Genomic DNA, 14,941 nt, shown 5'->3' on the forward strand with positions numbered 1-14,941 from the left:
CTTTAAATGAGATGTTACAGAACAATATAACATTAACTCTGAGAATTCAGGAGGTGGAAGAGTACTGCTCTTCAGCATAGAATCCCAACTCCAAAGCTGGGTTGCTACCACAATAAACAGGCAAATAGAGTCTGGGACCCTTAATTTGGATGAAGTGATGAAGAGCTGCAATGTGAATTGTTTCTCTCTGCACATAACACAGGCAAAAAGAAATAAAAAACAGCAAACTCCGGAAATGCTCAGCAGGTCAGGCAGCATCTGTGGAGAGGAAATTTACAAAATATCGAGTCTGGGACCCTTAATTTGGACGAGGAGACGAGGAGCTGCAATGTGAATTGTTTCTCTCTGCACATACTGCACGGCCTGCTGAGGATTTCCAGTACGTCTTATTTTTATTACAGATTTCCAGCATCTGCACATTATTTTCCACAGAGGAGAAACTGAAAGAACAGGATGCAAAATAAAATTATGCAGTGAGATGACGTTATCCACAATCTCGATCGTGTTCTGCTCAGAAACATTAACATGAGAATTTTCCTAAGTGAATTCATCTGGGTAAGTACAATGGTTAATCATTCTAAAAATGTAACATTTACAACAACCAATAAATTTCAAAACAGATGTGTGAACTTGATGATTTAAAAAAAACAGCTTTTGCAACCAATGGACATGCTATGTTAGTGAGGGGATGTGTGATGACTCTTGTGGGCTGCCCTAACACATCTTTCCTTTGTATTGATTGATGCAGTTCACTGTACGTTTTAGAACATAGAATAGTACAGCACAGTACAGGCCCTTTGGCCCACAATGTTGCGCCAACCCTTAAACCCTACCTCCTATATAATCCCCCCACCTTAAATTCCTCCTTAAGTGTTTTGATGAACATGTGATAAATAAATCGGGCATGAATCAGAGTGAAATTTCTAATGTGATTGCCATTTCTACAAGGTTTTCTCTTTCTCTCCAAGCCAAAGGTAAGATCAAACTTAATGAGTTCCTGGAACCTACAGAGTTTGGTTACATATTTACCAAGAACTTTAAACTCTGTTTCTAATGGGAATTCCTTGAAGCAGAATGAAGTAATCCTCGTGAAGCTGAGGGAATTTGGCACAGGTCATTGAAACAATGCTCTGATGGGAACACAATAACATATCAAACTCCCAACCAAAGTGTAACAGAACAAGGTGTACTGTGTAATCTGCCTTGGTAATGTGTTCAAGACCCTCCCATCTCAGATATTCTCTCTTCCCCCTCCTCCCATCAGGCAGAAGATACAAAAGCCTGAAAGCACGTTCCACCGGGCTGAAGGACAGCTTCTATCCCACTGTTATCAGACTATTTAATGGCTCCCAGGTATGAAATTGACCTTACAATGTATCTCATTATCACCTTGCACCATGTTATCTACCTGCACCACACTTTCTCTGCAACTGTAACATTTTATTCTCTATTCTGTTAATTTTCTCTTGTACCATCTCAATGTCAATGATCTAGATAGAGTAGATGAGCAGATGTTTCCAACGGTGGGGGGGGGGGGGGTTCTAGGACCAGAGGTAAAAACCTCTGAATAGAAGGGTGACACTTTAGAACAGAGATGAGGAGGAATTTCTTTAGCCAGAGGGTGGTGAACCTGTGGAATTCATTGCACAAACAGCTGTGGATGCAAAGATCTTGGGGGTATTTAAAGCAACACACACAAAATGCTGGAGGAACTCTGCCAGTCAGGCAGCATCTATGGAAAAGAATAAACAGTCAACATTTTGGGCCGAGACCCTTTTACTGGACTGAGAAGGAATGGGGTAAAAAGGTGGGGAGAGGGGAAAAGGCTGGCTTGAAGGTGACAGGTGAAGGCAGGTGGGTGAGAAGCATCAAGGAGTGGAGAAGAAGGAATCTGATAGGAGAGGAGAGTGGAAAATGGGAGAAAGGGAAGGAGGAGGGGACCCAGGAAGAAGTAATAGGCAGGTAACAAGAAGTGAAGGGTCAGAGTGGGGAATAGAGGAAGGTGGGGGTGGGGGGTAGATTTGGTCACTGGAAGGAGAAACTGATATTCAAGCCATCAGGTTGGAGGGTACCTAGATGAAATATAAGGTGTTGCTCATCCACCCTGTATAGTTAAAGCACATTGATAGATACTTAATTAGGAAAGGTGTCAGAGATTATGGAGAGAAGGCAGGAGAATGTGTTTGGGAGGGAAATGAATCAGCCATGTTGGAATGACAGAGCAGATGTGATGGGCAGAATGGCCTTCCTAATTCTACTCCACTGACTTGTATGATGACATGCAAAACAAGTTCTTTCCATGTACCTTGGACAGGCAACAATAGTAAAACAAGTTACCAGGACCAAGTCATGAGAAGCAATATCTAGAGCACCACAAGACAGGATCCCACTTGGTGTTTTAGAGAGTTGAGTTGTCTTTTATTCCATCGTTCTCTGTCCTTTTCCCTGATTATTTGAATTTACAGAATTTGTTTCTCCCAACAGATGCAAACAAAACCAATAAATCCTCTTAATATAAAAACAGAAATCATAATCAATGAGAACACAGCGCAGAAGCAGACCTTTCAGCCCACCTTGTCCATGCTGAGCTAGTCCCATCATCCTGCACCCAGAACATAGCCCTCCATATCCCTCCCATCCACGTAGCTGTCCGAACTTCAGTCGTGCTACAATCAAACCCACATCCACCAGTTCCGCTGGCAGCTCATTCCGCACTCTCAGATGAAGTTCCCTTAATGAGTTTATCAAGCGAGTTCTGTTTTACTTTATACATACCGTGCTTGTAGGTTTTGCTTTCCCCATGTACCAGTGAGAAGGTTCAGGACTTCTGTACAATGCATTTTGGTTCTGCTCGCCTCATCTTAGAAAAGACGTGGAAGCTTTAGCGAGGGTGCAGAGGAGATTTACCAGGATGCTGCCTGGATTAGAGAGCACGTCTTGTGAAGACAGTTTGAGTGAGCTAGGGCTTTTTCTCTTTGGAGGATGAGAGGTGACTTGTTAGAGGTGTACAGGTTGGTAAGTCATCAACCAGAGAGATTTTCCCAGGGTGGAAATAGTTAATATGACAGGGAAATATTTTACAGCTGGAGGAAAGTATGGTTGGGGAGGATGTCAGAAGTAGGTTTTTTTTTTACACAGAGAATGGAAGGTGCATGGAATAAACTGCCAGGAGTGGTGAAGGCAGATACACTAGGGACACTTAAGAGACACAGGGATGAAAGAAAAATGATGATGTGGAAGGGAAAGAGAGTAGATTAAAGTTCAGCTCAACATGGTCTGTACTGTGTAAAGTTTTATCCTCTAAAGCTCTTTAATGTGAAAAGCCACCAGCAGAATTAGGTTTCCTAGCACAATGTGCAAACAGGTAATCATGTTCCTGCCCCTAATCAGCCCTGAGGTATTTGTAGCAGCTGTTAAAAAAGGCAGCAGGAAATGAGAAACCCCAGGTTCTTCAGTTTCCGCCAACATCCCAAAAATGTATCGGCAGGTTAATTGGCTGAAGCTAATTATCCCCTGGTGTAGGCTAATTAAAAAAACATCAAAGGAGATTTGATAACCATGTGACAGAGAATGGAGTAAGGGGAAATAAGCGAGGGGATTGGAAATGATATGCTACTTTCCTGAAAGCCAGAATGAACCCAATGGGCTGAATGTTCACCGTCTCTGCTGTTCTAATTAGAAGATATAAGCAAGAGTGGGAAGCCATGTGAAACTTATGATGAGAGAGAGGCATTCCCCAGTGCCTTTGAAAATCAGCGACGATCATTCGTCAAAGTTAAGACTATCCAGTTGAAACCAAAAGATAAAGCGCATGTTGGAAGATTTTTTGTTCAACAGAGCTTGAGTTTACTAAGTGAAAAAGAACAAAGGTTGGTAATTGGTGCACATTAAGGTTGAGCTCTGAGTTGCTTCTGTCAGAAACTTAACCCTGACTGGTGTCAGTTTAAACAAAGCCCCCTCAGTGTTTCTAATCATCTCCCATTAATACAAGGTAATAAACCCTGCTGATGGGAAACTTTTTAACATTAGGAGCAGGGCTCAGCATTATCGTTGGGTCAGGTTTACAGAACACTTCAATGTTTTATCAGGTTGTGGACGACCTGCTTCAGACTCTAACCTGCCATGACAGAACTGGCAACACACACAAAATGCCGGTGGAACAGAACAGGCCAGGCAGCATCTATAAGGAGAAGTTTCGGGGGTCTCAAGATGGCGCTTATGGAGTGAAGCGGTTTTAGGCTTTGCTCCAAACCTTTTACTTTTAAACCTACAAACACCCCCTAATTGATCTTTTTATACCTATTCTCAAGGAGTTTAAACATATGAAATTTTTTTCAACTGTTTGAATCATTTTCAACTCGCTGAAATGTCTAAAGCAAAGGAGAAGTTTCGGGCCGAGACCCTTCGTCAGGACTGACAGAACTGGCTCTTATAGTCCCCCAACTGATATTTGTTGGTGTATTTTTTGGAAGCCAGTAGATAATCAGGGAGAAGGAAGTAAACCAGTCAGAAACATTAATCTGTTTCTCCCCACCTTCAGAACTATTCTGGGACCAGCACATAAATGCCGTCACAAAGATGGCAGTGCTTCAACTTTCTTAGAAGTTTGTGTAGGTTTGACGAGTCATCTAAAACTTTGACATACTTCTATAGATGCACAGTGCAGAGTATCGCCACAGCCTGGTGTGGAAACCCCAATGCCCAGGAATGGAAAAGTCTACAGAAAGTGATGGATACTGCCCAGTCCATCATAGGCAAAGCCCTCCCAACCATTGAGAACATTTACGTGAAGTGCTGCCACAAAAAAGCAGCATTCATCGTCAAGGACTCTCCTTCATGATCCAGGGCATTTTCACATCTCATGATCTCCATCAGGAAGGAGCTACAGGAGCCTTGGGTCCCACAACACCAGGTTCAGGAACAGTTATTAACCTTAACCATCAATTTAATAAACTAGTGTGGATAACTTCACACGACTGTGAAATGACTCTTAACCTACAGACTCACTTTCAGCTCAAGTTCTCAGTGTTTAATTATTTGCATATTTGACTTTCTTTTGCACTTTGGTTGTTTGTTAGTCCTCATTTATGCACAGTTTTTCATAAATTCTGTTGTATTTCTTTATTCACCTGTAAATGCCTGTAAGAAAGTGGATCTCAAGGTGGTATAGGCTAGTGTATACTTTGATAATAAAATTAACCTCACACAGCCTGTGAAGTGAAAGGTAGCGGGTGCCCTGACTTGGTTCTGATTCTTCACCATGATTCTGAGGAGAATCTCTGTCTCTGCGTCTTTCTTTTCATGCACTGAACCAGGCTGCCGTTAAATAACAGTGGAATGTCATCCTCAATTGTCCAATCTGTCATCGCAGGTATGTCCCAGGAATGAATTCTGATGAGGGGCACTGGAGCTTTTCTACCACCTTGGAAATCAACATTACTCCAAACTTGGATTCTTCAAATTAAAGTACTGCATGATTCAACCTACACATAACCACCACAGTGCCTATGCTTTCAACTTTGTGGTTCCAAAAGTTAGCTCAAATTGCAAAGGAGGTCTGAACAGTCATGATCTCTTCTGATGAAGTGCAGCATTCAAGCCTTTATAATTTAATACAGCTGCGATGTAGCTTATAATGATGAAAGACCAGGCATTTAAACACCCCATCAATTCCACACTGCATTTATCCACTTATGGACTGCCTGCCTTATGCCCAAAGTCTATTACCTCAGACACCACGACACTGATTACGTTTGCCAACACACACACACATTTACACGCTTCAGCCAATGTCTTTACAACTTACAGGAGCAAATAAACAACCGTTTACAAATACTGATAAATTTTATTCCACTCCAAAATTTGGTTGCTTAGACTCAGAGTTGTAAGGCACAGAAACAGGCCCTTCAGCCCAACAGGTCCATGCTAACCCATTTCCCTGCATTTGGCCCATATCCCTCTATTTTCAACATCTGGTCATCAACAGTGTTTATTGTTTAGCCTTACACGGAACATGGAACAGTACAGCACAGGAACAGACCCCTCTGTCTGCAATCTCTGTGCTGACCACAATGCCAAATTAAACTAGCCCTTTGCCTGTATGGTCTATATCTCAGGCAATCTGTGAAGGCGAGCATGCTTTAACCACCCTACCTACTTGCCACTTTCAGAATGCTTTGGACTTGCACCTCAAACACCCTTTGTCCTGCCAATCACTCAACATGTTCCTTTGACATTTGACCTCCCAAGGTGAAACAGCTCACACTCGTCCAGATCTACAATTCTTTGCCCAGATCTACAATTGCACAGTATCCTTTGACAAACATTGGTGGAGTCCAGGGATTCCCTTGCTTAATGGTGTTGGTCCATGGCTTAACAAAGGGTAGGAACCACTGGACCCCACCAACGTTTGTATCCAATCAGCCCACATACATTTTTGTCCACTTCATACATTTCACACGAGAGGGGTAGCCAAGAGGAAATACTTTCCTCTCAAACAGAGTCAAAGTCAAAAATCAAAGTAAATTTATTATCAAAGAACATATTAGTCACCATATACAACCCTGAGATTCATTTTCTTGCGGGCATTTATAGGAAAATAAAGAAATACAATAGAATTTATGAAGACCATACATAACCAAAGTCTGAAAACCAGCCAGTGTCAGAATCAGAATCAGGTTTAATATCACCTGCATGTGTTGTGAAATTTGTTAACGTAGTAGCAGTAGTACAATGCAATACAAGATAATATAGAGAAAATAAATAAATTACAGTAAGTGTGTGTGTATAGATAATAGTTAAATTAAAAATAGTGCAAAATCAGATTTTTTTTAAAAAGTGAGGTAGTGTTCATGGGTTCAATGTCTGTTTAGGAAATGGATGGCAGAGGGGAAGAAACTGTTCCTGAATCATTGAGTGTGTGTCTTCAGGCTTCTGTACCTCTTTCCTGATGGTAGCAATGTGAGAAAGACAGAATACAATTAAAGATAAATATTACAGAGAACATTTGTCTAAGAGTCCTCGAAAGTGAGTCTGTAGGTTGTGGGACCTGTTCAGAGTTGAGGTGAGCGAAGTTATCCACTCTGGATCAGGAGCCTGTTGGTTGTAGGGTAGTAATTGTTCCTGAACCTGGTGCTGTTGAAACTGTATGTCCTGCCCAGTTGTAGTAGTGAGAAAAGTGAATGGCCTGGATGGTGGGGATGTGAGACAAGTTGCTAGAGGAAGTGGTAGGGACAGGTACAATTACTATGTTTAGAATATGGTTGGACAGATTTGTGGGTACGAAAGATTTATAGCAGAGTTCCCAACCTTTTTTATGCCAAGGGCCAATACCATTAAGCAAGGGGTTCCTGGACATCAGGTTGGGAACCTTTGGTTTATAGGCATGTGAGCCGGACACAGACAAATGGAACTACTCGGGAAGGCATCTTGGTCAGGATAGAAGAGTTGGCCAAAGTTCCTTTATCATGCTGGAAAACTCTATAAAAGGAAGCAGTATTGAGGTGGGAGTATTTGGCCCTAGTTGTGGGACAGCTTCAATGTTGTAAATATTCTGGGTCAGCCCTCTGCTCACATCCTCTCTCTCACATCACCTTACTCCCCTTCCACAAAACCGCGCCCAACAGATCTCAGCCTCAGTGGACGCGGTGATCCTTGCTCATTTTTAGCCCAGCTTATTCTAAACATAGCTTTGGTGTTTACATTGTGGTGACAGTACTCATTTTTGTGCACCATATAAATCTGCTGAATGCTTGCGGTTACAAACAAAGAGAAACGTTGAACAAATGAAGTAAGAACAGAAAAGAAATACTGAAATAAACTGTCAAGCACCAAACTCCAGAGCTCCATTCAATGTAAATCTCTTTCAAATCCCGACTAACTTGTCATCTACTCCTTCTGCTTCAGCTTTAATTGCATTCCTCACACTCCTGGCATTTATCAACTGGAGAATATTCTCCGTATTTTGGGAATCCTCAGGAGTGGAATTTGAAAGCACCTTCCGCTCGTTTCTGCAGAGTGTGTCAGCCATGGAAACTGAGAATTCAGAGGTCTACAAGTGCAATATAAATGTATTGAGCCTCCTCCGCGTAAAAATGGAGGTACCCATCAACTGGGCAACAGCAAAGCAACTCATCGGCAGCGCACAACAAGCGATAAAGCCACAGCAGGACAGGGGCTTGTTTCACCACCGCTGTCGTGTTTTGTTTTGTTGTGTCTGTGTTGTTGTGCTGAATATTGTTGGTGCTGTAATGTGTGACGCCCTGTTTCAATGCACATGTGAAAAATAAAGCGAACCTTTTAATCATCTTCAAGTTTGAGTATGGATAGGATTCAGATTCTTCATTGAAATGCAACAAATCAGAATGATGTTCCTGATCACTGGCATGTATGGTGAAATTTGTTAACTTAACAGCAGTACAATGCATTTGCTGATAATATAGAAAGAAAAATGAAATAACTAAATCAATCACGGTTTTGTATATATACTAATTAGTTAGATTAAAAATAGTGCAAAACAGAACTAAGATTTGAAAAGTGAGGTAGTATTTGTGAGTTCAATGTCCATTTAGAAAATGGATGGCAGAGGGGAAGGATCTGTTCCTGAATCACTGAGTGTGTGCCTTCAGGCTTCTGTACCTCCTACCTGATGGTAACAGTGAGAAGAAGGAATGTACTGGGTGATGGGGAGGGTGGTGTTGGCGTAGCCCACAAGAGTCACGACACCTTCAGCACCAGCATAGCATGCTGATAGTTCACTAACCCTTACTGTAGATCTTTGGAATATGGGAGGAAACCTGAGTAACTGGAGGAAACCCATGGGGTAAACGTTCAAACTCCTGGAGACAGCGACAGGAATCGAACCTGAATCAGTGATCATTGGCACTGTAAAGCAATTGTGCTAACTACATGTTTTGATGCAAAAGGTATGTGACAAATAAATTTTAATCTATCTTTATCTTCTAGATTCTTTGTGCCTAGCTTCCCAAAATATTTACAGTTTCAAGAACACCATGACCAGTTCAATAGTGAATCAAGTACAACACTTATTCACAGTTACTTTCATGAAAAGTTGCATGAGTTATTTAATTTCTCATTGAATAATTGCCCCTAAGAAGTTGCTCTCTCTCTATCCTCCTGCTTCCTAACATATATTTTCTTTCCCAATCCTTTTAGTGAGCAGTACCGAAAGATTAAAGATGAGCTTTATTTGACACACGTACATGGAAACACTGAAACATGCAGTGAAATGAATCTTTTGAGTCAACGATCAACACAGTCTGAGGATCGAGTGGGAACAGCCCACAAGTTTTGCCATACTTCCAGTACCAAAATAGTTCATCATACACTGTAAACAGAGTATTTATGCACACTTTACTCCAAATCCACATTTTATCCTCGAACTTTATTTTTCATTTATTGTATTTATTGAGATAAAACGCAGAATAGACCCTTTCAGCCCTTTGGGTTGTGCTGCCCATTGCAATCCCCCCAATTTAACCCTAGCCTAATCACGGGACAATTTACAATGGCCAATTAACCTATCAGCCAGTACGTCTTTGGACCGTGGGAGGAAACCGGAGCACCTGGAGGAAACCCACACAGTTATGGGGAGAACGTATAAACTCCTTACAGAGAGCGGCAGGAATTGAACCCAGGTTGCTGGTACTGTAAAGCGCTGTGCTAACCACTACACTACTGTGCTGGCTAATTTGATATGACGCATTTCACTGTATGTATAAATAATTCTTTATTCTTTATAACTGTTGAATGTTTTTAATTGCATGTAGCACCAACACACCACAGCAAATTCCTAATACTTGTAAACGTATATGGCAAATGGTTTTCAGTTTATGATGATGCTACTGAAAAAGTGCAACATCTTACTGGTAGACAGTAAGGCAAGAGATTCAACTAAAGACATTACTTCTGTTTACTGGAGCAAATTGTGGTGAACTATCGCCACAGACAGTGAGGAGGCAATGCTGGTTTTTTGCCGTGCTGGGCATTGCGAGGCGCAATGCACTCAAGCCCGGGTCACAGACAGAGTTGGTGGAGTGAGTGTTTAGGAAGAGCTCTGATTCCTGTCCACCTAACCCGGGTGCAAGGTTTGATCGCTCCAAGTGCAGAGCCGACTTGGTGAGTTCGAGAACGGCTTCGGGCTGTGTGACCTCTCCCGCAAACGTTAGGCTGGTTCTGCTCGCACTCTCCGCGGCACTGAGGCTGCCAGCTGATCCGGCTGCTAAGCGTTTTTGCCCTGCTAGTGCGACGAGCTGGGACCGAGGCTTGAGAATACTCCAACCTGAGGACGGAGTCTGTTTTGGAATGCTGTTGGCTTGCTTCTTTTTCTTGCATGGTTTGTATTTTCTTTTCCTCCCTCTCTTTATCTCTGCAGTAGTTTTTAGTCTTTTTAAACTGGATCATTAGGATTTCTTGCTTTGTGGCTGCCTCTAAGCAGACAAATTTCAAGCTGTATAATTTATGCGTTCTTTGGTAATAAATGTGCTTTGAATCTTTGAATAAAGCTGATCCTTAATGCTTAATCCATAGAATGCCCACAATTTACTAACTCTAACCCACATGTCGAAGGAACCCGAGCACCCGGAGGAAAACTCATGCCAACAACAGCAGGTATTGACTGGTACTGTAAAGCTGTTGCACTAACCAGCATGTTACCGCGCCGACAGGATAGGTAGCTATATTTCAGATGCACAATACGCCAGAAACTTGGTTAAGGGTTGATGTGTTCAACGTTCAAAGTAAATTTACTATCAAAGTACATATAGGTCACTGTATGCTATCCTGAGATTCCTTTTTTTGCAGGCATACACAATAGATACAAAGAAATACGATGGAATCAATGCAAAACTACAAAGACTGACAAACAACCAATGTGCAAAATAAGCCATACTTGTGCAATGCAAAGTTAGTAAATAATCAATATTATCTATTATTATTTATTGTTATTACTTTCAGGTCCTGATTACCCAGAACCTCCAACCGAGAGCAGTCTCACAAGTTGTGCTGTACAAACATTCCAAATCAAATGACAGTCATGGAACATCACAAGCTACACTTCCATGCAAACCTGCCGGGTTTTGTGACATTTATGTCAAAACAAGATTCGACTCGGAGTTCCTTTCAGAAGTGACTTCTTGTCATTCCAATGTAAAAATGCGTTTTGAAGCTATTTGCTCATTTACATTCCTGACTGACTTGCACTGTTCCCCTCAAGAGTGGGACCAGACAGAATCATTGTCCGATGGTACTCAGAGGGAAACACGAGAGCTCACTGACTCTGACAAGTATTAGCTTCTAACTCCATCGATGTTGAGACACTGACCACTCAGAAGGCAGTGAGGGTGTGGAATGAGTTGCCAGTAGAACTGGCGGTTGCAGGATCAATTTTAGCATTTAAGAGAAGCTTGGATGGGTACATGGATGGGAGGGGATTGGAGGCTTTGGTCTGGGTGCAAATCAATGAAGCTAAACAGATTAATAGTTCAACATAGACTAGATGGTCCAAAGGGCCTATTTCTATCTGTTTTAGAATTCTTATTCCTTTCAATTTTTTACTTAAATCACAAATACAATATCCAAAACAAACCAGCTGGATGAGCATTTTCCAAATTCACTTCCCAGATCTGGTTATTTATTGCTCGGACATTTTCTGATTGGCTGCCAGTGACCACTGGTCTTCCACAGGGGTCTGTGTTGGGACCGATTATGTTACATGTCAATGATTTAGATGATGCCATTGTTGGCTTTGTTGCAAAGTTTGCAGACGATACAAAGCTAGGTGGAGGGTAGGTAGCTCTGACGAAGCAGAGAGGCTACAAAAGGACTTAGATTAGAAGCATGGGCAAAGTAGTGGGATACAGTGCTGGGAAATGTACGGTCATGCACTTTGGTAGAAGAAATAAAAGCACAGTCTATTTTCTAAACGGAGAGAAAATTCAAAAATCTGAGGTGTAAAGGTATTTGGGATTCTGGTGCAAGATTCTTTAAAGGTTAATTTGCAGGTTGAGTTGGTGACGAGGAAGACAAATGCAATGTTAGCATTCGTTTCAAGAGGATCAGAATATAAAAGCAAGGATGTAATGCTGATTCTTTATAAAGAACTGGTGAAGCCTCACAGAGTATTGAGAGCAGTTTTGGGCCCCTTATCTAAGTGCAGATGTGTTGAAACTGAAGAGGGTAAAAGGAGGTTCACGAAAATGATTCCGGGATTGAACGGCTTGTCATATGAAGAGCATTTGATGCCTCTTGGCCTGTATTGACTGGAGTTCAGAAGAATGAGGGGTGGCCTCACTGAAACCTATCAAATGTTGGAAGGCCTTGACTGAGTGGATGTGGAGAGGATGTTTCCTTTGTTGCAAAGTCTAAGACCAGGGGGCACAGCCTCAGAATAGAGGGGCGTTCTTTTAGAATGGAGATGAGGAGGAATTTCTTTAGCTAGAGAGGGGTGACTCTGTGAAATTCATTGCCATGGGCAACTGTGAAGGCCAGGTCATTGGGTGTATTTAAAGCAGAGGTCGATAGATTCTTGCTTAGTCAGGGCATGAAAGATAAGTGGAGAAGACTGTCGACTGGGGTTGAGAGGGAAAATGGATCAGCCGTGACGAAATGGCAGAGCAGACTCGATGGGCCAAAAGACCCAATTCTGCTCCTGTTATCTATGGTCTTAAGTGTCTCTGAGAAGGTGGGGTTGGGCCATCTCAGAATGGCTCTCGTGGTGAAGCTGCTCTCATAGCTGGGGAGGGAGTTCTCAGATACAGGCGTTACCATCCAGCTGAGCTGAGGGCAGAATCACAGTCAGGCTTATTATCACTGAGGTAGGCCGCAAAATATGTTGCTTTACAGCAACAGGACAATGCATGACTTAAAAATTACCGTAAGAACAAAAATAAATCATTCAAATTTGTACGTGTAATCAGTCTGTGTATATAACAGTTACTTGCACATTGTGTTTTATTAGTTTGCTTTTATATTTATTGTATTTTTATTGTGTTTTTTTATGCTTACTCTTGTTTGTAACGCTGCATCACATCCAGAGCAACAATCATTTTGCTATCTTTTACACTTGTGTACTGAAGAATGACAATAAACAAACCCCACCAAACGTGGCCAATTCACACATAACCCCACCAAACCCAGCGTTTAAACTGGCCCTCAGCAGTACAGCATTTAAACTTGGGACCATAAAACACCACAACTGGTGGAAACATGCCTTGTAGAATCTACAAAATAAGGTATTGCAGGAAATAACATCACATTTTCAGAATTACCCAAGATTCTGAAGATACTGGATCTTATAATAAGAACATAAGAAATAGGAGTAGGAGTAGGGCATTTGGGCCATTTCAGGCTTCTTCGTAATTAATAAGAGCACGGCTGATCTGGCCATGGGATCACCCGTACCTACCTGCCTTTTCCCCATAGCCCTTAATTGCCCTGCTATGCAAAAACTTGGCAGCATGATAGTGTAGCAGCTAGAGTAACACCCTACAACACCAGTGATCACTGAGTGGAGTTCAGTTCCTGCCGCTGTCTGTAAGGAGTACGTATATTCTCCCTATGACCACCTGGGTTTCCTCCGGGTGCTCCGGTTTCCTCCCACATTCCAAAGACACATGGTTAGGGTTAGTAAGTCACAATTTTGGCACTGAAGGAGTACCGATACTTGCAGGCTGTATTCAGCACATCCGCACCGATTTGAATGGATGAAAAACACATTTCAATGTATGTTTCAGTGAACATGTAACAGACAAAGCTCATCTTTAACCTTTATCTTCAGAATGAAGAGATGGGTGTGCACCAGCATTTTTAATTGAATGGTACATAATGAATGGCACTATTCCTCACTCACAGAGACCAGTTTACCTTTCCTGAACCACGTTTTTGCCTCAGTGTTGTGGCTTTTCTCTTATGATGTGATGGAATAAATAGAATGTACAAACCAGAGAAATATTTGGCTTGTGAAAAGTCCAGGGTGCAGGCTTTTTATAGGAGAACTATATTACTTGAACTCCTGCTTGAATTTGTCAAAATGTACACGCAGTGGCCACCTTATTAGGTAAAGGAGTAGAACCCAGTGTGGTCTCCTACTTCTGTAGCCCATCCACCACAAAGTTTGACGTGTTGTGCATTCAGAGATGCTCTTCTGCACACCACTGTTGTAAAGCGTGGTTATTGACGTTTTTGTCAGCTTGAACTTTTTCTTCTAACCCCCTTCACTAACAAGACATTTTCACCCACAGATCCGCTGTTCACTGGAAGTTTTTTTTTGTTTTTTGCGCCATTCCCTGTAAACTCTAGAGACGGTTACGTGTGAAAATCCCAGGAGCTCAGCAGTTTCCGAGTTAATCAAACCACCCTGTCTGCCACCAATGATCATTGGCAAAGTCACTTAGATCACACTTATTCCCCATTCTGATGTTTGGCCTGAACAGCAATTGAACCTCTTGACCATGTCTGCATCTTTTTATGCGTTCAGTTGCTGCCACATGATTGGCTGACGAGATATTTGCATTAGCAAGCGGGTGTACTTGTGTACCTAATAAAATGGCCACTGAGTGTAGATCAAATAAATCAAGCGGGGGAAAATATTGTAGGTGAGATATTTTTGCACGTCCGTATTTAGGGATTTTAGTCATCTTTTCCCAGGCCTATGAATCATTTTTTTTTGGTAAATAAAAACAGCTGTTAGGCCAAAAGTTTGTTTACTTCCAGCCATTGGCTTCTCTCATATTGAAATGTTTTTGCAGCATTTGGCCTTGCTGGGTGTAACACAACTTCATGGATTCATTTTTATTAGCTTCCAAAGGGCCCAGGAAAAGAGAAAATCCAGTCTGAAATTCTGAATCAAAATCGGTTGAACATTTGACATCCAAACGCTAATTGTACGGAGTGGAGTAAACAACTTAAACACATTCATGTTCCC

The 14,941-nt window shown here is 41.9% G+C and overlaps 1 protein-coding gene and 1 long non-coding RNA gene across 3 annotated transcripts in view; one reads left to right on the plus strand and one right to left on the minus strand.

Annotated features, from left to right (window-relative positions):
• Positions 1-14,941, minus strand: part of sema3d (sema domain, immunoglobulin domain (Ig), short basic domain, secreted, (semaphorin) 3D) — a 276,802-nt gene that overhangs the window by 218,582 nt on the left and 43,279 nt on the right. The window lies entirely within an intron of this gene.
• Positions 480-8,296, plus strand: LOC132403743 (uncharacterized). The gene is made up of 3 exons (XR_009515334.1): positions 480-555; positions 1,265-1,353; positions 7,906-8,296. It is a non-coding gene; the product is annotated as an uncharacterized LOC132403743 (long non-coding RNA).

This window comes from Hypanus sabinus, chromosome 13 (assembly GCF_030144855.1).
Source record: "Hypanus sabinus isolate sHypSab1 chromosome 13, sHypSab1.hap1, whole genome shotgun sequence".
NCBI lineage: Eukaryota > Metazoa > Chordata > Chondrichthyes > Myliobatiformes > Dasyatidae > Hypanus > Hypanus sabinus.